Here is a 25,904-nt window from a genome sequence, read left to right as displayed (position 1 = left end):
GAGAACGAAGTCAACGAGTAAGTCAGTGAACAAATGACAAAAAATTGTAGTAAACTTGCAGTATTGATATTAATGCAATAAATAACCATGCTAAATATTAACAGCTGTCGCTTGATTTTCGATATCTCCAACTCTTGCTTGTGCGCGAGGCCCGTAAACTTTTCCCATAAACCGATACAAAGTCACCGATTCACTCTTCTCCCGGGAGCACGAGAATATCCTCAATTTCACGCCGAATCCCGAAAAGAAAAGAGCTTCACCACACACCCAAAATCGACGGCTCAGACGCCCGTCGAGAGCGTCCACAGCCACGCGTTGAAAGAGTTCAATATGCATCCAACAAACGCGACTCGCAGAGCACCAAGAGCCAGACTATTTCTCTTCAACTCGAAGGCGTACTTTGGCCGAGTACGGCTCTCATTGTCGGTGGCTGGCCATCAGAAATTTCCCATCAAACCCGCATTTACACCTTCAATCTGAAAGCCTGGATCCTTTAATACCTCGGCGGCCCCTCGCCTCCCCCCCCCCCTGTCCCGCGCCGGCAGAGGGAAGAAAAACCGTCGGCCCGATTTCGCCGATGAAGCTCCCGACCACGATTCTCTCCCCTTTGTTCCCGATTGAATGGTAGGCTCGATATCAATTGAAACGTTCTCAGGAAGCGGCTCCATCGGCTCGACCAACAGAAAATTTTTAATGAAAGTCACGAGAGGGTGGGGGTGGGGGCATAAAAGTAATGGGCGGATTCGCGACGAGAAAAGAGTGGAGAAACGCGGTGGGTGGGGGGGCACAGAGACGCGGCGTCGAGGAAAGAGGGAAAGCGAGCCGGGGTAATCTCTGACATCTTGTTACAGCTCGGCATAAGAAAGAAGCAGGGGGTTGGTGGCTACCGTTGAGACCTCTTCGCGGCCGCGTTCAATTAAAGCGTCACCTCGCGGAGGAAACTTTTATATGAATGGTTTTCATTACGTCGCGGACTTATTAAAGCCGTCTTCGCGCGAGCATTAATATCCCTCGTCCAGACGAGTTTTGTTATCGCGGCTGGGCCCCCATTCAGGCCAACTATGCACCCCAGGCTACGTAATTGCCGGTTTTATCATACGCCGCGGCGTAACGCTAAACGCTAACTAGGTTGCGGGAATTAACAAACAATTTGCTGGTGACAATCTATGCTCGCGCGAAGTAAGGCGATTGCGAGGATTTTAGACGGGGGCACGTTTTGTTCGCATCGAGTCCAACTGATGAACCACGAAACTGAGGGATAGGATGGATTGACACACATTTAATTAGCAAATGATAATGTATTTAACATAAAAAATGAAATATGAAATTAGATCGCGAGTACACACACAACGCCATATTCTTTCCTCGCTCCATTCTAACTTCGTTCATCACCCTAAGTCCCATTTTCATGCACGGTTTATATAAAAACAATCTCACTCACGGAAACAGGCTCACGTGCTACTTATTTTTCGCCAGATTTGGCCTACTTTGATGAATGCTATTACCTATTATGTCCTAATTGATGGTCGCGCGCCGACAAAATTGCTCGTGACCGAGTCGCGGCAAGAGTAGGGATAGGCTCACGTTGCCACGCAGGTTCTATTCGCGCTAACTCGTTATTCAGACGTAAGTGTCGATAAAAAAAACTGTGAAATACAGAATGTGAATGAACGTGAACCGCAATTTTAAAAGTATAAGACGATCTTCTGGATTTCAACAAGAAAATGAAAGATTTCATCTAAATAGAACCTTTAACGCTTACCTAATAATGCTGTTTCAATCCTACACGAAGGCTGATGGGAGCAATTTATTCTGAAACAAAAAACAAACATTTGTGCTAATGTTGATTGATGTTTGTATCAATGAGATTTTGTAATAATAAACAGAAAAATTGAAATGAAGTATCGTTTGACCTCCATTTTTGTTTGTTAAATTAACCTTCGCAGATAATGAACTGCAGTTATATATCAACATGCATGGATAACTTGTATATATGTACTTTATTAATTTTATTAACGTTTTTATTATGCACTTTATACTTTATTCTGCGATATTATCTAACTAGTTCACTTACTCTTCATTCAATAAAAAAAATACAGATAGAAAACATTCGGTTCGAACATATTCCAAAGCTATCAACCGAGGCTATCAAATCACTTATCTACTAAACGCAAAAATGATTCACTAGAAAATTCTGTCAAAGAGTAGAACGAATGTGAACAAATATCCATGAAATATGAATTTGCAACGGTACGTTCGAAACATGAATACATTTTTCTAAAACATATTTATCGTGATAAATCAAAGTATAGAAACGTGTATCTGTAACAGGTGTCGGTTAAGTGTCGCGACGCAAAGCTACTTGGATTGGAAAATAAAATATTCCTATCTACACTCGTTGCACGACAGCGGCATAAAATTTCACGTGCTATTTCATTCTTAAGATTTAAGTGCTCGTAAACTACAGATAGGATATCCGGCTGTGCAACCTGCATACGGAACACGTTGTAATACCGCGCAATGTTACATTTGCAAGCGTGTAATCTCCGGCGACCATCTGATACGTTAGACAGACACACACTGTATGTTTTCTTTTTTATTAAATTCTGTAGAAAAACATCGTAATTTTAAAGTAGCACTACAATATTTTTGAGAATTAATTGTAAATCGACGAAATTTTAATATTAATCGCGTACCTCGTCTGGCGAGTATAAACAGTTTCATGCGGAAAATGTTTAATACGTACAAATGCAAATAAAATGTGATGTGTTGGTGAAAGTAACAAAATTAAATGACTAAAATTCTGTTTTCTTTATTACTAATGTATTTTTTTTTTCTTTTTAGTATATATATATATATATAGATACATATATATATATATATATATATATATATATAATATTTATACAGGGTTTTAACAAATATGTGGAACCTTTTTTCAGGATCAAGTCATCATACTAGTACGAATCGAAAAGTCCCTTAACATTTTGCGATCTCTCGCGAACTCTTCGTTATCGAGTTATAAACGGTTGAAATTTATAGGTGTGACTTCCGGCGCGCGATGTTTAAACCGATCAGCTGTTCGCGCGGCTACACATGTACTACGCATTCACACAGAAGAAATACAAACTGTTTTGTGGGCGTCTAGGTTATCTTCAAACAGTGAGTGTGAAGAAGATTATTTTTATATAAAAATAAATACAATTTAATAAATGTTATTTTCCATTTCGACGATTTTGGAATCAATGCAAAGTGCCAAATTTATTCCAATAGTAAATATCGCAAATTGTTAAAATTATAAAATAAATAATAATATTATCAGTGATTCGTTTAATCAAATGACTAAAAATCAAATGATTAAAATATTTCTCCGAATCAGCCAATTTCTTTATTATATTATATTACATATTATTTCTTTATAAGAAATGATCTGCAAACTCTTATATGAAAATAACAGACAACATCGTGCCGTACTTTATTACTGGCGTACAAATACTTCAGAATGTCTTTGAACTTTTGTTTGCCTCTACCTGCGACGTACCCGATCAAATTATTTCAGATGGAAGGCTAAATATTTGTTACCTACCCGTAATGATATACAAACAAAGGGCAACGTTAGACCGAAAGGAATAACAAGTGAGAAAAAGGAGCTCCACCTTAGCAAATTAAATAAAGTCAAAGGTGAACTCTGAACAGCTTTGAATCTTGGTTGGCTTATTTGTGTAAAAGCAAGGCTTTTATATTTCCTTTTGAAATTCTACCTAACGCCCAGGTGTGTGTGTGTGTGTGTGTGTGTGTTTAGAAGAAATTCTAGAAAAAAGTACGAGTACTACATAAGTAATCCAGGTGCATTATGAGTCAGTTCGCCAGATGTGACATCTGGTCCTTCCTTTGCGTCCTTTTTGTGTACAACAAAATAAGAAAGAGGACCAAGTTAGATATAATTAATATGGAGCTATTACTGTTGCTTTTAGTGATGACATTCCACATAGATGACTGAAAGCTTCTTAGTGAAAATCCAGCTTAACTATTTTTCAGTATTTTTTTATAATCTTGCCGCTTGCACTTATCGTAAAAAATTTGTGCATTTAAAGAGGACTTCAACCGTCTCGTACCGAGAAACGCCTATCACGCTCAGTTTTTGGCCTCCGTATCTTCATATTTTAATTTGAACAATAAACAGTATTTTCTTTCTCTGCAGTCGATCGAGTCAATCTTTACTCTAAAACTAAAGATCCTCGATAGACTTAATCGTCAATTGAAACGTTATACAAGAAGCCTTCAATTACCACGTCAGTCAGAACCAGCTCGTAATTTCTACAATTATCTGACTGCCCATCACTCTATCATTACCACATACTGGATAATTTAATGCATTTTCTGTAGATCGCGAGCCCGTCTCCTCGAATCATCACGCTAAATCCTATCGATCCTCTGGCAATTTCCCAAGCACTTGACCTCTGTGCCCACATCGCTGCTTAAGGTTTGCATTCTCGCGTGCTCGCAACGAATTTCACGTCTTTTAAATAACCGTTTCAGGCCACATTCGATCCATCCATAAACATCGATACCGTTACGGTTAACAGCACCACTATACCTCCAGCCATTTTCATGACGTTTGGTTCGCCACTTAGCGTCCACTTGCTCGTATTACCAACTCCGCTATCGCTTACAGATACATGGAATCACTTACCATGGTATCGAGTTTTCTGCATTGTTTCGCGGAACCCCTTCTTTGTCGCGAAACGCTGTTAACCGCGCACCAAGTCCCGTACCGGGAACTTCGTCTTTTTCTATTTCCACAGAACTATTGTTTCTTGAGATTTCCTCTCCGTTCTGTTGCGGTAATTGGACAAAGGTCTGGTTTTTCGTTGATACTTGCGCGAGAATCGTGAATAAAACATTCGAAAGAAACCGCGCCATTATATGATACGGTGAGCTTTTATTTGTATATTCTGTTTTCTTTTAAACGCACGAGCTAGAAACTTCAAAAGTACGAGTTCCGCTGTGTTTGTTCGTGTCGCTGAAATGTAAAAGATACTTGTTTTTTCAACAAAAGATATTTGTTTTTTCAATTTTAATATCCTTCATTTTTTTTTTTTTTTTTTTTTTTTTTTTATGAGAAAGAAGTACCGTTGTTATATTTATGGTACAAAGCACTTCGAGTATAAAGGACGTTAAGTATTTTTACTTTGTGGATTTATTGGTCCGAGCGTTACTGAAATGTTCATTTTAATCTCACTCGGACGCGTTCGGATAAAATGACGTTTATGGTGAAAAACTTAGGATAAGTACAAAGATTACAATATTTCCAAGTGAACTCTACGTGATTTAAAGCGAAGAATATTTAAGACTCTATTCAAAATTACAATAATCCATGAGGTGTATCCATGAGGCGATTTATAGAAATCGTTCCGCAGTCAGAGTTAATTTACAAAGGATTGAAATAAAAAATATAATATTCCTCTATTGCTCAACTAATTTACCCTTTACCCTTAAACACAAACATTTACCCTTAAAACAAAAGCGAATTGCAGATTTATCGAAATATATTCAACGTTTCGACCTCGATTTTAAATCCTCTTCAAGAAGTTAATCAACATGATTGATATGAGGAAATTTTTCATACAATGTTGCAATCACGAAACAGGACGAAGTTGCACGTTGCTTTCACTCTAAGACCGAATAATACATTAATTATCAAATTATTGATCGTGGAATTCAGAAGGTGACCTCGCGGATCAACTGTGCTATCACTATTCATCGATCACGTTACCGTTAGCAGCATCGCTATGAGAAACTGACCCGGAATGGTCGGCGTCCGGGGTAGCGAGAAGAAACGCGAGGAAAGTTCCAGCCGTCGAATTCCTAATTGGGATTCAGAGTTTCCCTATTCGCGAATGGATAAACAGAAGAATGCCAAAGCGAAAGAGCACACAAATTCTTAATCTCGAAACCAGCCAGGAAGTCACGCCCGCATCATAAACCTCAACCGTACCGTAATCCTGAGTACAGCAAATTCTCCTATAACGCGGTTTCCATATTACGCGGTAGGCTTACAACCTTATTTCTCAATATAACACGATGAATATTAATATAATTCTTCCATAAACCTGAGTTTATAAATATATAATATATATTCGTATATCGGTATATAAATATTTCGTATTTGTACCAGTTTCAGAAAAATGAAGGTGACTTTTAGTTTATTAAATGAAACGGTATATATTTTGTTACAAATAGGCATTTTTGATAAACAGGCCTCGAGGTATTTTATTTTATTCAACTATCTCGCAGTAACTAAACAATCACTCATAATTGACTATATTCTCTCCCCTAAACTTTGATACAAACATAAAATAATTTAACACCCTTTACCTACGTTTTTCAACGCCTTCATGCTACTCAATTCTTCTTTTGCCTCACTAATAATATCAGAAACAAAAAGTAATTAGTTAACCAGTCTCCGAGCTATAATACACACACGAAACAATTTCAACTACAATTTAATGCCTTTTCCAACACCCTTATCACTCAATCCTCTTTTTCCCATCGCAAACTTTACGCTTAATCGAGGCACGCAGATAGCATCGAAACCAAAAAAAAAAAAAATTAATTAGACGATCGCGTAGTTGCAATAAAAAAAACTTTCCCTCGGAATCTAACACTTTCATCGCTACCTCGTTCCCCAAACCCTCGGCAACCGCGTAACGAAAACTTCCTGGCGTTGGAGCGTCGAAAACTTCCTTATTCAACCGTGCGTCGCGAAAAGCAATTTCGCGCGGATACGCAACCCGCAGTGATAACTGCAGGCGCCAGAGCGAACAAAATGCAACAAGCGCGCTTTCTGCTGGCATTACAAAAAAAGAAAAGAGGAGAAAGAATAACAGAAAAGGAAGAGGAAAATTGCTGGGGAAAAAATACACCGTCAAAAATGAGTCAGAATCCGCGTCATCGCCATCCTGGTGTTTGTCAATTCTGTCTCCAATCTCCGTTTTAAATTCGTCCTGCTCTCGCTGTGCCTTTCAACCTGACACGCCATTATTTCCTCTAGTTTTATCGAGTGATGACCGAAGTGTACTATTCTTGTTGAGTTTTGGCTAGAAATCTGGGTCTTACTAAATTATTGGGTTTAAAAAGTTTAATTATAGTGCAAGGGGAACGATTCATTTTATATAAAAGATTTTGTGGCGTCTTCGAAGAGAGCACTGTTGCAAGATTAATTTTTATTGTCAAAATTCATTACGAGCTGAGTTTTTATTTCCCTTCTTGGCCTTAGTTTTCTTGTTTTCTTTTATATGTAATCATTTTTATTCGTGAAAAAGACCGAAACGTTAATGTGTATGTAATTAAATGAATATTGATGTTTGTTATTGCTTTCGTAATCAAAAAATGTACCTCTCCTTCGCCGACAAAAATATTCATATACTACATACATACTACGACTATATTAGTATACAGTATATGATATACTATACATTATATCTGTATATAGCATATTAGTAAATATAGTGATTGCTATTAAATGAAATTTATGTTTTACATTATTTGACGCGATCTTTTGCATATTAAAAATCTAGTATATGATATACTATACGCTATAGTAGTATACAGCATATTAGTAAAGGTTGAGAAACACTTGGTTGAGAAGTCCTTTTGTTCTAAAAATATCAAATAATATAGAAAAATCTTTCATTAAAATTTTTTCGTACTTGAATTTCAGTTCTCCATTATAAGCTTTGAAAATTTACTTAAAATTTACTAAATGTGCTTGCTCGATAATTTCCTACTGATTTATTTCTAAAACCTATCGTTTAAATTTCTTTAGCGATCATTTCCATTTTTAAATATTCAAAATTATGTATATATCAGGGGAGAGAGGTATAAAGCATGTTAGAAATGCTTAGGTAGGACGTAACACAATAAAGATTGAGAAGCACTGTTTCAGACGCACCCCTCTCAGTCTTTTAAACCTGATACGCCACGATTCTCTGTTCCACCATTTGAAACGTTTGAAAGCGGATTTGGGGAGCTGCATTCGAACGTGATCCCAGCTATTTGTCGTAGCGGAGTATTCATCGCTGCAAATCAAACCGATTAAGAGGACCCGCGGATACACCAACGGCCGTGGCCTCGACCTGTCAAACCGGTTTCCCACGGCAACGACGGTAAAGGCCGCATTTTTCTCAACTTTAGCGAGTCCTGCGCACCTCCGACGCTTGGGAGGAGCAGTCAAAGGTTTTCGGGGCGCAAAACCACCGGATGAAAGGATAAAGAAAAACAGAGACCGGAAAGGGGCAGAGATTATCGAAGTACATTTGAATTATCCACCCCTTCAAGGGGAGGAGGCTCACCAACCGTGGAAAATCCCTCTTCGTGCTCCTTCCGAGCGATTTCGTTAACACTATTTGCGAGTTCATCGATGCTTCGATGGAAAATCAAGTGACTTGTTCGTTCCAGGAAAAGTTGCGAAGAGAAACAGTAGCGATGTCTGGGATAGAAATGGAGTTATCTTTGCATTTGAAGAAGGGAGGCGTTTCTTGTATTCGCTGTTAACTTTAACTTTATTTAATAATGTCGTGGAGCCTCGATAAAATATTTAGAAATGGTATCGCAAATAGGTGTTTGAAAGCGATTGTTTGGCGAAATGTATCAGTATATTCAAAGTCGATTACAGATATGATAAATGTAGAGACTAGCTAAGACATTGGTACGTCGAAAAAGTTTGTAAATTTGTCTGATCTGAACGAATCATGGCACTTGTATAATATTAGTATCGCAATGAATAATTTCTTAAAGAATCTAAACAATAATATAAAAGCATGTCACTTTCAAAAAGACTCATTTCAATCAAGTAACGTAATGCAATCTGTACCAATGCCTATCACAATGCATAATTAATTGAAAAATCTAAACAATTATGTAAAAGCATGTCACTTCCAAAAAGACGTATTTCAATCAAGTAACATAATGCAATTTGCACCAAATTCAGAGTACAATCGATAACCATATCAAAAATCAAGACAAATATATGAATATACAAAAAGAAAGGAAGAAAGTGTTAATCTTCGAGATATTCGATGAATTTTCTAAACTTTCATCCGACTTGCTTTCTAAGAAGCCTAATCGCTAATGATTTACACGCGTCACAGCACGTTCCAATCGCACGAACGAGATGAATCTCCATATACGCGACAACGGTTCACCAAAAAATGCAGTTCCACGAATCCACGTCTGGATTTACAAGCGGGATTAACCTAATGGGTTAAACGTGTAAACGCAGATTCGAGCGCGAGAGGAAGATCGACGATAACCCGAACGTGTCGTGTTCCGGTAGACTCGCGCGTATATCGTGGCCCGCCTTGGGGGATAAAAGACCGTTTTCAGGTTTTGCAAGACGCATCGTGACGCGGATAAAGTTGCCCGTACTATCTTCAGTGAAATCGTACGGATAATCGTGTTGTTCGACGATGCTCGATGGGGCGAAAAATCGAAAACGAAACGCCGCAATATTTTCATACAATCTACGCGGACTTTTGCATTCATATCTGAAAATATAATGCATGCTTTCGGTAAACAAAGCCATCCTTGCGGGGTATTCTGCTTTTTCCGGAACGTATGAATACGAAGGGCTGGGGAAACGGGGATAATAAAATTCTAGTATTTTGAAACTGTCGCTGTTACCTATAATAAATCACGGAGTGTGATTGTCGTCGCGCCTGCAATTGATTTTTCCAGTTTTCTGCGTCGCGGGGTGTTCGTTAACTCGTTTCGGAAATAGTAATGTAGGTCGTTCTGGGTGAGAATGGGAATAACATATTGCTTTATTTTTGGTGAAAAGGAATTCGAATAATTGTGGGTGCGTGTGATTGGCGCGACGCTACTCTCGGAGAGTTATATTTATGGGATCAGCGTGTATATAAAATTTGGGAGTGTATATAAAAAGGGTGGTCCTTGTAAAGGGTGGTTCGTGGGGTGATTTGAAACAACTTTTTCCTTAACGAAAATGTTGTCCGAGGCTTGGTTAGCGAGATATTAACAGAAAACCTCGACCAATCAGAGCGCGAGTACGCTGGTGGCGCACCCACAGTAGCCTACGCTACGCGCTAAATAGCCGCAGTAGTATCGACAAATCTAGGATGCATCTTGGATATTGTTTTTCAAGATATCACGCCAAAACTAATTACAGAGTGTAATATTTATCGAAGTTTGTTGTTTTCGACATGAAAATGAATAAACTGGTGAAATTTTATTATTTGCATACGTTTGTTTGTTTATAAGTGTTTTTAATATGTATGTATGTTTAATATGCATGTATGTTTAATATGTATGTATGTTTAATATGTATTTTTACGTGACCTGCGCTTCAGTGACAGACTGCGAATAAAGTACATTCTCCGGATGCAATAAATAATGTTGTCCGCATGTTAATAAATTAAATCAGTAAGTCATAAATGAATAAAAAGAATTAATTTACCAAACAGCAAACATTTTAAATTCTGTGCATTTTTAATTCCGTACCACAGACAGAAATTTATAAATAATATACATCAAGTAGCAATTGCTTCCTCAATTATTTAATGTCGATTCCTTCTCTCGCGTAAATGACCATATTCAGATCGTCAATTGTACTTCATTTATCAAACCTGCCGTGCAAGTTTAATTATTCCACCAAACCGAAGCCGAGAAGTTACCGTTTTATGATCTCTGGAAATCGAAGGAGCGTCTCAACGAAAAGTTAATTTACCGATTTTCAATTCAGCACCCGCGATAAACAGCGGAGAGGATTCCGATTTAAAGTGGCCGCACCTAACGGAAATCACATTGGACGGGTATCAAACGAATCGGCTTTTTGCGTGCAAACATTCAAACAGTCCGTGCAGGCGTTAATAATGAAGCTGAAATAAACGTCAAGAGCGGGCAATTTACGTTCGAGTTTGATTAAGAGATTCGCTCGTTTACTCTTTCAGTGTGTTTCAACATTGGCTGCAACTGTACGACGATAGCGATCAAACGTGTAATTTCCCGTCCTAAGAAAAATAAATCTTGTCGGTGCGTAGCTAATCGTGTGTGCGAGGTTTTTGTTCAACAATGGTTCATGCATTCGCAGGCCTTTGTAGGACTGGGAATTATGAAAATTCATTTTACACGTTTACCAGTATTCGTCTGCTGCTGAGTTCCGTTAACTTGATCAATTTGAAGGATTCTTATTAATTTGCTTAATTTCTTTTTAATTTAAGAACGTGAGATATTTAGATGTTGCAACATTTTAAAACATGTTAATAATGTAAACAAAAAAAATTTATTTATTTCGGATAAAAATCGAGCGAAAACTTATTACAAGGCACAGCTGATATCTCGCTGTGAAATTAATTGAAAAAATTACCAAATCTATTTTAAAATACACCTGAAATATTCTCAAAGTTAAGAAAAAATTAGGAAAATTTTTCTCCGGAAGAAAAATCACGAAAAAACATTTAATATCTGGCCTTCTAATGTATAGATGAATATTTTTCACAATATTTTATTAGTTTCACAATAATTCCGAAGAAAACTATTTTTCATCATTTTTCGCGTAACATAAATTTTCGAACGATTCAGCCTCGTCCACGCTATCATCAGCTTCTCGCGTTTGATGACTTTTAAAGTTCAAGTATTTCCATTCACTTTGTGACTTGCGAAACGCGTAATCGTGACAAGTTTAATCGTTATTAATGATTTCAACTTCGAGGCTTTGGCCTTCCTCGGTAACGGATGAATAGAAATTTGTAAGCAGGCGAATTGAATTACAGGTTTTTGCATGAAGAGAAAAGTTCATTCTATTCGGAATTTCTCTTTGATCGCGGGAGCCACCGCCACTTACCAGAATCCACAGATTGCTATAACACGTTGCCTGCAATGTCATGCATATATGTATGACACTAATGTTTCTAATTGACACTAATCAATAACGCTAGGAATCTAATGGGAATTCGAAAGTGTGGCTTCTATTGAAACATTTGATTAAATTGGTAGAAATAGAGGAATTGGGTTAAAAGTTTAAATTATTTTACGTGGCTTTGCATATTTTAAAGCGAATCCAACGATTTCGTTTAAAGGTGTAAAGGTGTATTCAAGGTGTATCGATAGCAAAATTTAGAAAAATTGGAAGAACGATCTTAAGATTGATACAAATAAAAAAACCGTGAAATTTCTGAATAAAATGAATCTTAATTAAACGATGGTGAACTTTAAATTTCATTTTCTGTATGTTTTGTAACTTTCGGGAAGTATGAAAAGAAAGAGTCGCTTCTTTTACTTTTTACACAGTAGAAATAAACATTGAAATTTTAGGTCTTGAGAAAGTGTGTCTAAAACAGAAGAAGAAATTTGTGAAATTTCAAGAGCTATAGGCTGTCAATGAATGAGTCAAAAAATAAATATATAGTTTATACAAACTATAGTATGTACATAATATAAATATAATATTCACCAACTGTATACAATCTCTTTTCCAATTTTCTGAGATATCAGACGATTCGGTTACAAATTTCATTAAACATTTCATTACAACTAGACTGCGTATGTTTATGCAAATCTAAATTTATACATTTTCAGAAAAACAATTCAAATTTAATTCTTTCGACTATGATATGTTTTCTATTTGGATTGCATTCGCTTTTCTTGTAAAAAATTAATTGTATTAAATTATGGTTGCATACAAATCGAGAAAGACGACGGGCTCTGTCGCCGCCGTTTTGTATGAAAATGACAATAAAAAAATTGTTTTTCGTTCTACAATACGTGTAAAATAAACGCTCTGAAAAGAAACTCTATTCCATTTGTCACACTCCCAAAATAAATTGTCAAATTCAGGTCTTTTTTTCTGCCTCTGGAATGGTTTTACCCCTTAAATATAACCGATATCGTGTAAAAGATGCAAGTACCCCGCGACTTTTGAAGGGTCGTTCCGCGGGATCAAGTATAAAGTGACGTATCCCCTGGTTTACAGGATCCTTATCCGCCAGTCCGCGTTTAACCGACCGATGTACAGCCGCCCGCGAAATGACGAAACGCCGATAAGGGGACGACGCTGGGCGACGAAAGTGTCGTTATTATTAAATAAGGCGTGGCAAAATAGGCGACGCTGGCAGTCAACGGTTATCACGACGGACAAGGGAGAAGGATCATGCATAATTCAGCGAAAACTTCGACCCCCGTGGGATAGCAGCCGAACGAGACGCGGTATCGGTGCATCGCGCCACGGAGAATAACGGCACTTTGTCCTTTGCTTCTCGTCACAAGCCTCGTTCCGTAATCTTTACCGAGCCATTAACGTCAGCCAACTTTTTACAGGCGTCGCTACAACTAGCTTCTCTTCCCGCGACGTATTTCATTGCGTTCAGAGACGCTTGCGATGTGATTTCTGAATCGGTTCTGACAGATAGCGACGAAGCCTCTTTATCCGACTCCCTCGTTACTCGAATGCTTTATCATCGAAAACCTATAATATTTAAATGGTCTACCATAAGTGCACTATCGGCCATTGATTTAAATACACAGACACGCCAGTGACATTTCCAAAGAAAATCGGGAATAAGTCGTGGTTGTGCATAAATGAACCGAAGTGTTATTTTAAAGGACGTCTGCACTCGTTTATAGCATATCAGCATATAGTTATCGTAAAATATCATGGTATCGTAATAATTCGTAACATAGTGATATTCATAACTTGCCAGATAACAGTGTTTATAATAAAATGGTATATGATCTCCAAAACTACAAATTACGAGTAAAAGTAATCCGTGGTTTGTACTGCAGGAGAAATAAAAGGCAGTGATATCTGAAACTTTCGAAAATTGATAACTAGAACTACTTTAACACGTTGAACTGTTAATATTCGGTAAGGTTATTTATTGCATTAATATCAACACTACAAGTTTACTACAATTTTTTGTCATTTATTCTCCTCATTGACTTCGTTCTCCTTCGTTGGTTTGTGACGCACTAAGAGCCAATTGTAACGGGACATTTTTTTGTTACTACAGTAAAGTCTCCATAAACGCACCAATTTCTCTACGATAAATGCACAGAAACCACCCCCAAAGGGTATACCCTTTGATTTTTCACCGTATAATGGTACATGAATTTCGGCTGGTCGAAGATAAAAAGATTTTCAATCTTAAAAAATCTCTAAAAGTAATGGCGTCGTGGGTTAAGGGTCGACCTCACAAAAAGGATTGACCGTGGTCCTCAAGAAAACGTCCTGAGCAATCAACGATATGGTTCCTATTGGGAATCTCTGGTTTAGTCGACCACGTAAATCAGTTGTACCGAAACTTTCGCTCTGAAAGTGCATTTCATTGCCTCCCCAACTGTTGTATGTACACTGGAAGTTGGGCACTGTCATTGTACAAAAGGCATGCCAAATACCCTCGGAGCGAAATAGCACTATACACAGTGTATTACCAACGCGCGGCAAAATCGACGGATGCTCTCCCTATTTCCATCCAGAACTCTCTAGTAAGCCATTACCTGTAACGAACATTATAATTTATGTAACAGTAAAGGAACAGTAAAATACATTAACTACTCCACTAAAAATTCATGTTCCTATTCTTCGAATACCTGCGCACGAGGAGTTTCATTTTCTTTTAATTTAAAATTAAATTAGTCAGTCATGAATAAGTTGTAAAAAATAAACTGTCTATAAAGTAAACATTTTACATTCCACCCATTCCTAATTGTATCCTCTATAGAGTCGGACAAACCGAAATACAAATAATACGTCAAGTGGAAACAGTCCACTCTTTATACTTACAAGAAAAGGTCGCCCAAATATCACGTTGATTTTTTAATCAGCTTTTGCACAATAGTAGGTAACATGGACAAGAGTGCGTAGTTTTCGGACAAACCGTTTACAGTTTAAAAGATATGCAACATTGAAACAATTACTGCTGTTTACCTAAATAAATATAGCTAATAATGTCAGAAGCAAGTGCGACGTGATCAGTAAAACGTTTGTCTTCTGATATGAATTTTCTTTTTTATCGTTGGTTCGATCTTGGATTGAACAAATGTTACGGGACATTTTTGTTTAGAGTACAGACTGGATAAGTGCAAGACAGAATTGACTGGTTAAAAATGCAAGATGACTATCTCTATCACTGGGAGTGTTCCTCCTTGACGCTCGGCTAGGGAGCAGTGCAATATAATACTAACCGATTGATACTTTATAGTATCACTTTAGTATCACTTTACTATCACTTATTAGTATCACTTTAGTATCACTTATTAGTATCACTTTATAAGCACTTCTGCCGACTGCTTTTTTTCCTCGGACCACTTTCTCTTTCACACTCTATCCTTTCCTACGTTCGGCGCTCGGCTCCAGCGAAATGTAAACACAGAATAGAAACCTCGAATGGACATCCACAATGTTTGGGTCTCGATTCTCTCGCGTTTATCCAATCTTTACTATACTCTTTCAATTTATGTTAAATATAACTGAGGCTTCCAAATGGTAAAGATCTTTTCGATTCGTAACAGTATGAAGACTTGATCCTCAAAAAGGTGTCTACATATTAATGAACAACCTGATAAAGACCCTTTCTTCTGATAGATCTTCTAGACTATAATATCTTATATCTTCGTATATCTCCTAGGCTATAAATCGTGTGCTCCAAAAACTATGTACTAGTAGCTTTAATTATTTATTATCTAGCATTGTGCAAAAGCTAATTAAAAAGTTAGCGTTAAATTTGACTACCTCTCCTACTTACGCGAAAAATATTCAAAGTCGGTATATTCATCGTGATTCGCCCGAACAACGTTCACTGCTGGAAATGCGAAGAGCCAGCGTAGAAATCGTTCGCTTACGTATCCGAGGAACACGAATTGGGGCCATGAAAACGAAAGAGTCACCGGAGAAGGGCGAGTGTCGCGGAACACCAGTCGCTTATCACAACGACAACAATATCCAAGCGAAAAGCAAACGGAGGACGGGAGGCTGAGAATTGCGCGGATGCGAATACGCTTCAGAGCATTCGCCATAAGCAGGCGAGAAGTGCAAGCTTCGTCGGTGCTTGAAACTTAATCCTCCGCGTCGTCATAAGATAACGGCACTCCGCGCACGTAAACTTCATTGTCCTCGGGATAAGCGGTCGTTGCGACAACGTCTTGTTACCCGTGTCCCATCCTCATTGTTTTTGAGGTACCTGTAACGTCCGCGCGACGACCTCGTCACGATGATACTGAGTCGTCCTCGCGGCGACCACGACCGGAAGATAAATTGCACTTAAACCTTTCACCGAGACCCACGCGCGACAAAAGAATTCTAGTAGTTCAAGGGGGTGTCCGATCCAGCTAATGTATTTTTCTAATGCATATAATTTCCAGATATAATTAATTGCTGTCATTGAAACTTTCTTTACAGATAAAGGGACGTTCAAAGAAGAAAATTTGACCGCCTTCGTACTCGACCTCTTTTAATGTGATTCAATTTAATATACATGTGTTATATCATAATAAATACCTTCCTGTGATTTTTTTCACAATTTGTTACTCAACCGAACAAAAGTTATGAATGTTTAAGAAAAACTACGTTTTTCCTTCAAATAACTATAACTCTTTCAAACATTGACCGAATAAGACGTTTTTTAAATCGAATTGGTCGTTTTTGAACGAACTTCACAAAAAAAGAATATTTTTAAAATGTCGATCGTCTTGCTTACTTGTCCAATCACAGCGTTCGAACAGCGCCCGAATAGCGCGCGCTGTGATTGGTTGGTGGTTTTTCGTTAATAATTCAGAAACGAAGCACCATCTGACATTTTTGCAAAGGAAATTGTTGTTCAGAATCGTCTCACAGTCAGCTACACCCAATTTCCAGTTCTTATACTAATTCTGAGACACCCTGTATTTATTATTAACTACGGGCCCAAAATTCTTCTTTCGAACACTGAATACCTTGGGTTCATTGTACATGTATTTATAACTAACTATTAGTTACTGGTAGTGAACATTATATTTATTATTTTAATTAATTAAGATACCAAGCATCGAATATTTCACGTATGTTATAAATATATTTATCATTAATAAGTTTCAATTTGAGGTATTAATAGTTATCCAGAGTTATATAATTACTCATAAATAACTAACGTGAGTTTTCAGAATTTACCGAAGAATCCACGAAGTGATCGAACTCGAACAAAAGTAATTTCTGCCTTTTCAGGAACAATTCCGTTAAGGAATACAAAGAAAAATGGCGACGCTATACACCCTGGTCCGGGGAGAAACGATTTTATTTCCCCGTGAAAGTTGCGCTCATAAATTGACGCTAAAGTTGAAAAATTGTAATGGAGTTGGTACGCGAATGAATGATGGGGTGCATCGCAGCGAAAAAGATAGAGAGCTTCGTAAACGTCGGTTGATTAATACTCCATCATCACAGTGACGTAAGAAGGCACGCTAAACGCGAAAGCGTCAGGGTTTAAAACGACTCAGCCGGAACAAAAGATAAGCGCGCATAAATGTTTCAAGGATCCGCGAATTTCGCGGTGAAAACGCAGCGTTGAAAGGGAGACACACTTTTGGAGAATGTATCGCTGATGAAAACTTCTGTTTGCATTTGCGTTTTCTAGAGCCTTTCGGAGAGGGAACACGGTGATTAATGAGGTCCTGGGTCGTATAACCAATACATGCACTTCAACTCGCGAATCGCGATATTTGAGGAAGTCGTTAATCATCGGAGCCGCCTTTTTCGATTTTAAAACTTCAGCTTCGCGGCATTCTGGCGGTTGTTTGAAAGTCTTTTTATGGAATTAGTATTTACTGTAATAGTACCGTCAGTCGTAAAGTGTTTTTGTCAGTGAATTATTGAAATTTAAGTAACGGTGATGTGATTGAATTTTATATACATATGTTATGCCCTAATAAATACTTTCCTGTGATTTTTTCATAATTCTTTACTCAACCAAACAAAAGTTACGAGTGTTTAAAAAAAAAGTACGATTTTCTTTCAAATAACTACAACTCCCTCTAAAATTGACGGAATAAGATGTTTTTTGAATCGAATTGTTCGTTTTTGAATGAACTTCACAACAAAAATATTTGAAAAATGTTTCAATTTATCTTCTACACATTTTTCAAAATTCATTCATAATGTTTACTGCTCTAGAAAATTGCTGTTTTCGTTAAATTCTTTCCAAGTGAATTTGAATTTTTATGTATCTGTTTAGAATTCATTTAATTCGTACGAAATGATAATCTGGTCCACCGTAATAAGTCTTTTCTAAATATAATACGTACAACAATGAAATTATGAAAAATGGAAAGGCAACGTGTTTTCATGTTTTAAATCCTAATAATTTTGTAATAATATCTCATTGCATTGCCAAAAGATTATAACCAGGTATTAGAAATACTATAATCATAGATGTATCAGTATAGCATGATAGAGTGTGTGTGACTGCAGGATGCGAGATCGTTAGGAATTAGTCGATCTTGATGCCGCAATCGAAAAGCACAGTCTTAAAACCATTTTGTCATTCTTAATTAATTACTTTCATTTCAGTTTAATAATTCGTTTTATACACGTCCTTTCGTCCTCATTAAGAAGAATCCTACATGATATCCATAGTTATTATCATGAATTCTCATTCCCCGCTTATTGCACCTCAGTTGTTCACAGCAATTTTGGAGTTCTGTTGGAGCAAATTACTGGACTTGGTAAATGATCACAAATAAAAGTAAAAAGGGTCGAGATAGCGAGAACAATAAAGTTTGGTGAAACGATAAAGGGACACCGACACAATTATACAAACCGGTATTAAAAGTGGACGGGGTCGTTTGTTTTGTATCGTGATCGCGATCGTCCGTCAACGTCACGGATGCCAAGGAATCGTGAAAATCCTCCACGGTGATATTCGTCCACCACCGTGCGGCGAAATTAGAAAAAGGAACAGTAACCAGGGAAAGACGGATGATCCCACTGAATAAAACTGAAGGGCTATCCGCCTGGACCCTGGGGCGAAATTTGCATCGACGATTTTTCCTCCGCCGTTGTTCTATCGCCGACGTTCAAACTTAATCCGTTTTATTTATAGAGATGTTTCGCGCGGAGAACCGGCAAGAAGGAAGTTTCTAATCATTCGTGTCCAAAAGAAAACAGCTTATCCCCCAGACGTTATTCTGAAAGACAGTGAGACACCAGTGGACAGAGAAAGAGATAGAGAGTCCTCGTCTAAACACAATTCGTCTCACCAAGTCATGCGAATGTTTCATGCATTTGCGCACGAACCTCACCAGTTGACTGTTTCGCACGACTGTGTACACGAAACCAACATTTTTGCTAAATCTACACATTTTCATTGTAATTGTATCGTACAGAAATATACACAAGATTGTATATTCGATAACTCCTATAGTTTCCGAGAAATTCTACTGGGGAATTTAAAATGGTCCACACTGTATATGACAAGAAACAAAAAAGGGACGTACAGTCAATTTGCGTGCTATATTTCAAACCGTGCATTGTAGGATAATAATACTTTTAACAATGACGTTCATGAAATACAATCTAAACTTAATTGTAATATTTGTAAGTCTTAAAAATACCCGAAAACCAAGAATTGCAACGTACTGATAAATATTGCTTATCAAACATCTGTTAATTACGAATCCTTATTTACACCGTCAAGACTCTATATCGATGCAACAACACCAAGCAATCCCGTTTCACGTTTCAGCGGGAACCACGAAACGAAGCTTTAATCGACATCTACAAAGTGGGATTAATAAACCGAGGAGACCTTATCAGAAATTTATGCGCAATTCAGAACATTCGAGCGATAAATTGGCAGGCTATTCCAAGCATTTACGACGTCCATAAAATCAGTGATATGCGTGATTCGCGAACACGCGAAAAAGAGAAATAGAAACTGCTGTCGGCGTTCGTCGTAAAAGGGAGAATTGCATTTAAATGCCACGATCTGGTCGTCGTTTCGTGGAACACAGAATGCACCGGAATGCACAAAATCAAACAGGAAGTTTCGCAATAAACGATGAAATTACTAGGACCAGGATATTTTTTTTTTTTTTTTTTTTTTTTTTTTTTTTAATTTAGATTAACATCGCATCAAAATTAATTTAAATTAATATCGTTGTAAAATAGAATTCTTAGGATGATAACCTAGGAGCTTCTTCAGTTTAAATCCTGCGAAAATGTACATTAAGCGATTTAAAGTCATCTCAAGCTGACTAAGTCGTCGCAATGTATACCAATTTTTAATTTTAACCCTTTGCACTCTACGCCATCTCGTTGCAAAATGTGGGAACAAGAATCGCATTAAATTAAACAGTCTGACTTTGGGAACACGTCTTCTTTGGTATTATTAGACTTGATTATAAATTTGCATAGCTTTGTTGAAGTGTTTATTTTGTTTTTTGATGTATTTAATATATTCTATGATGTATTGTATATATTGTAATGGCTTCTAAATAAGAATATATTTTATTCTCCAAATATCGTAACATGAACTTTACCTTCGATCTTTTTTATATTCTTGCATATTGTGTGTATTTTATAGTTTCTCGCACATTCAAATTTCCTATAATTGCATAAAGATCCGCAGTCTATTAATGACCGAAGAGTAAACGAATTTCGTTGCACGTAGGAGGGGTGAAACTCCGAAAAAAAATGCATAACTCTAGAGAAGAAAAAACAACAGCCGACGAAGTACAACGTTCAACGTTGAATCGACGTGTTTGCAAATGTTCGACGCGTTGCTTCGACGGCACCCGTGCCGCAAGAGAAAAATTGCCCATTTCACTGTCCACCATTTTTCTACTGGCGAACCATCCTGTCATCCTCCCACCCGCGCCACAATCGTTCGAATTGCAGATGGAATGCTCTTGCTTGTTGGCGCACGAGAGCAATTCTTCTTCTATCGGGCGTTGGACTTGTTTAATTCGCGATTGAATTTTGCATAGGTGCGAGCACCGTCTGCCTCGTGACGATATTTCCACGCGAGCCACTCTATCGTGTTTGTTCGACTCGATCCAGCTTGTGTTATCGTCGCTAATTCGCCTGGGAATTAATCCCTTCCGTTGCACGTTGATTGCCAGGGGTTATCTCATTTTCCTGGTGTTGGCACTACCTCAAAAAATATTAACTCGAAATGGTAGTCGAGAATGGGAACAGACGAATTAAATTAATTACAATATTATATATATATAATAATGTATATATATAGTAATATAATAATATATATAGCTACTATACAAGTTTAAATTTGAATGAATCAAAAAATGATAACATAAACGCTACATAAAGTACAGTGCCATATTAACACGTTTTTATACACTCTGTATCTTCCATGGCATTTTATGAAATTATTTTGTAATTTGTTCAAGTTATTAAATTGATTAAAAAATATACCTGCGATTGAAGCTTGAATGAGTTTCAAAATGATGTTGTGCATGTTAGATAGAAGATGCAACGCGTGGGAAGATATAGTCACGGAAAAGTTTCTGTTGTAGATATATGTTTTAATTTCTTAAATTTGTCTAACTCCACTTTCAAATCGTATTTTTCAAGGAGATTATCAATCAATGATTGTAATTGCCTTGTGTGTATCAATATTCGAGGCTGCTTTCAAAACGTAATCAAAGATGACTACGCACTTCTCACAGAAGTGGCGTCCGGTAACTTTTTGAGGGTAAAAGAATCTGCTGATCATTTCTGTTCCAGGATTCGAACCCGCATCTATAGTTGAGCAAATCCTTTCTTCTTAAGCTTAACGACTGAAATTGCCACCTACACTACATGCTGGTATCACAAAATTGATAGCCCTGACGCGACTCTGGGATATCTTGATTATATTCTTATTATTTAAAAATTCCACATGCGATTTGTGCTGTTTAGGATATTTATATAAGATCAACCCAGTACTTGAACACCGCAAAAGAATTTGATGAATATTTGAACAATTTCGTTGTACTGGTATTATTCGAAAATATTTGACATAAATATAAATAATAACTGCATTTAAACGTTAATCGATACTTTTGCAGGTGATAGATATGGATATTTTTAGCTTTGAAACTGAAATTATATATCAGAAATAGAAATTATATAAATTACACTCAACGTTAAAATTTTAAAAACTTGTACAAAATTGTAAAACCACTTAATAGAATAGGCTAACTTTTGTAATTGATTTAGAATTGAATGTATTTTGTACAGCTACTTATTTTTTTACTTTAGTTAGTAACTTTAGTTTTTAACTTTAGTTAGTTTAGTTAATATTTATTCGCCAAAGTCAAAGTCAAACATGATGTACTTTGAAATGTGTTCAAGTACCGAGTACTTTACCTGATCTTTTTCTACAAACGAACTGATATGTAAGCAACACCTTAGGTACAATTGCATAAAAGATATATTCAAATTAGAGTGCACGGTTAAATTCTTGTTTCGAACGAAGCAATAATTCACGCAGAGTTGTTTTTCGACGAAAACCACCGTGAAATTTCTCGCATTTCCATTCGCGTGCCTTTCTATCGCGGAACATGTTTTGCCATTTGGCCGTGTATGCGAATTTATCGATATTCGAGAATTTGAATTGTACATCAATCGTCGTCAGCGAATAATTTGTGAATATAAAAATAGACAGCGGCATATCGCCGTTTCGCGTCCATAACTTTATTTTAACAAGAATTTAATCATGAAATTCCACGTTCGTATTATTGAAGGCATGGTTTTTTTACACGTCTCCGTTTTGCGTAGAAAAATATTGAATTAAATGCATTTTTCATGCAATTTATACTCGACGCTTCGATAACCGACACTTTCAATTTCTAGGAAAAGGAAAAATTGTGTTTCAATGGAAAAGGGCGGAATTATTTATGGATCGGAAATGGAAAACGGGAAAAACGTCAAACTTGTAAATTTACTATCGACAACACGATATTAATTTAATATTGACGATGACGAATGGACATTTGATACGATTTTTCTTCGAGTCTGGTAAAAAGAATAATTCCATTTAATTTTAATTATATCTCAAAGACATTTTTCATGCAATTTATACTCGATGCTTTGATAACCGACACTTTCAATTTCTAGGAAAAGGAAAAATTGTGTTTCAATGGAATAGGGCGGAATTATTTATGAATGGGAAAAGGGAAAACGGGAAAAATGTCAAACCTGTAAATTTACCTAAATTCCTTCTTGTTGTAATGATCGATGAATAAGAAACCGTATTAGAAATTATAATTATTTACACTTCTAGACTCTGTGTTTGACTAGACTAGTAAAGAAAAGAAGAAAAGCCTAAAGAAAACCTAGTGGTGACTGAGAGTCACCTCTTGAGTGGAAAGGATCAACATTGCTTCTAGATCATATTATAATACATATATAATCTAAGAATAACGTACTTCGTAAAAAGTGAAAAGAATGTTTTCTACCAATCAGAAGCGATCACGAAGAATCACGAATCACTGTGAAAAATCGCGTGAGCCAATAAACATTCTACAATTTCTTAACTCAAATGAGCTTATTCATTCTTCCTCTGTTTTTCCTTCCCAATCCATAATCGGTCGGGTTGAAATAAACGCGTTTTTACATTTGTAAGTAATAAGATCGAAAGGAAGTTTTCGAAGGAGAAAGAAAAGGCAAAATTTGATTTCGTGTATCGTTTATGTTATGAAATAATTTAAACGTATGAGGAAAGCTGTTCGCCTGTGCGCCTGTCCGTCTTTCGACGAAACGCTACCTTCAATTTTATAAGTATCTTCCTTAAACAAATGAAGCAGAAAATGCCTCGCGAAATGTGTCGATCGGGTCCGGTGGAGCCAGATTTTCCCCAGCGTCTCGCACTGCGAAACTCGTTTCCGCGAGAAAATGGGTATCGAAAAAAGCAGGGGCAAGAAATGGCTCGTCATCCGTGCAACGAGATTGTCGATGAAACGTAACATCGTTACGTCCCAACGGTAACATTTATAGCGGCTGGATGTAAATGCACGATCGCACCGATAAATGCGTTTGTCGTTCCATCGGTCGGTTTTTGCAGCATCCGTGTTACGGGCACACCAAACGAGGATTAGAATCGAAACACGGGAAGCAATAAGCACGAGAGTTGGCTCGTTGTTCTGGGAAATCGACCTGGAACACGCGGGACCAATAAAAGATGATCGTCGATCCGTTTAGGGAAACGTCCGACGAGTCACTGGTTCTCTCATTTTGAAACATTAGCGCTCGAGAGGAGATTCCCGTTAGGAACATTTAGACCAGTGATTCCCAAAATGGACGTCACCGCCCCATGGTGGGTGCTGCAGCGATTCAGAGGGGCGCTGACGGCCAATGTGGGCTGTAATTCAAAAGTTATTAGCAAAATAAAATAGAAACCAATTGGAGATAGTCAATCGCGGTGATTTAAGATTACTGGCTGCCGAAAATAGAGCCGAGGATTACTAAATTGTAATTGTAAAAATAAATTGTAAAAATTCAAAAATTCATATAAAAAAAAATCTATCCATAGATAAAATTTTCCTTGCGATTTTCGAGTTTAGCAGGCTAATACATAAAATACATAAGAAAAAAATGGTGGCATCGACTGTACATTTTGCCTGTGAACTAGTGTTATTTGAAATACTGCAGCGAAAGTACTTCGTTTAACCAAGGTGTGCCATATGAATGAAAATGCAAATTGTGACAGACCTCGTAGTTAATTCAGAACCGTTACATCGAGCGTCGCGTGACATTGCGAGCACGAAAACGCATGCTGTAAATGCCTAACCACAAAAACGGGATGTCCACGGTCGTGAAACATCAGAATATGAAACATTCATTGCGCACGGTGACCAAATATTAGCCGACGTGGACACTATATTCTCGTAGAGAGTATTATACGTGTAGTTTCGCTCATCGGGACAATTCGCGAAACACGCCAGTAAAGGATAATTCACGGATCAATTCGGGGAACATGCCAGTCGAATAACTGGTGAAATTATTGCGGAAAGGTCGTATACTGAAACGACTATGTTATGCACGCTTCCATATTGCCATAACGGCACGAAGAGAGTGTCGTGTCGCTTGTTTATCAAAGGACCGCGAGGAGAAATTAATTTTATGGACTCTGCTATCGCGGCTGCGTGGAAAAGTGTGGTCTAATCGATTCCATCGGAAACTTTCGCGATGTTGTAAAAATATTGTCTGTTTTTTTTTTTTTTTTTTTTTTTACTACGCACACTTAGAACGAGACGTAAATATATCCATTATAAATTCCGTGGTCGATAAATTAGCAAAATTTTTAAGTGGCGAAGTAAAGCTTAAATTGCTACACGATTGATACATGAACTTTCTCTGTGTTAAACAAGTTATTATCGACTCTTTGTTTGAGGGAGGGAGAGAGGGAGGGAGGGTAAAGTATTTAAACTTAATTCTTACATCCCAAAACCATAAGATCTAATTTTTAAATTCACCTGAATGACCCTAGTTTACTAACGTAAGAGTGAGTACACGAATAAACGAGGAGAGGGAATAAGGAAGAAAATGATTCAAAACAAAAGCTACTGCAATATTTCCAAATTTAATATTTGGAAACTATAATGATATTTGTATGTAAACTGCATCGAGTCAAAGAGACATGGAGATATAAAACGCAAAAATACTGTTAGTAAAATTGAATCTTATCATTAAAACTAAACGAACCACGAGGAGTCATTTAACCCCTTATGAAATTTACGTAGCTTTCTGCAGTACTGAAAATGATGCAGTTCTGGAACCTCAGTTCTGTGCTCAGATATACTTCTCGAGTAATAGTTTCATTCATCTGAATGTGTCATGTATGTTATATATAAATGTATGTGTATAATTATTTTATTAGAAATCAGAAGCTATGTTGCTAATTATTTCCTCTAAT

General features: G+C 37.2%; 1 protein-coding gene across 9 annotated transcripts in view; it reads right to left on the bottom strand.

The window, feature by feature from the left end:
• The window catches only part of LOC128886370 (putative polypeptide N-acetylgalactosaminyltransferase 9), a 407,410-nt gene that overhangs the window by 170,386 nt on the left and 211,120 nt on the right, over positions 1-25,904 (bottom strand). For 8 of the 9 annotated variants that reach the window (XM_054141206.1, XM_054141196.1, XM_054141246.1 and 5 more), the window contains one exon: positions 1,763-1,812. The exons of the other annotated variant lie outside the window; for it this stretch is intronic. The gene's annotated coding sequence lies outside the window, so the exon portion shown is untranslated. The remainder of the gene's footprint in view (positions 1-1,762; positions 1,813-25,904) is intronic. 9 annotated transcript variants of the gene reach the window in all.

Source organism: Hylaeus anthracinus, unplaced genomic scaffold, assembly GCF_026225885.1.
Source record: "Hylaeus anthracinus isolate JK02 unplaced genomic scaffold, UHH_iyHylAnth1.0_haploid 0, whole genome shotgun sequence".
NCBI classification, from domain to species: Eukaryota; Metazoa; Arthropoda; class Insecta; order Hymenoptera; family Colletidae; genus Hylaeus; species Hylaeus anthracinus.
The sequence above is the reverse complement of the archived record's forward strand: the minus strand, read 5'-3'. Positions and strand labels throughout refer to the sequence as shown.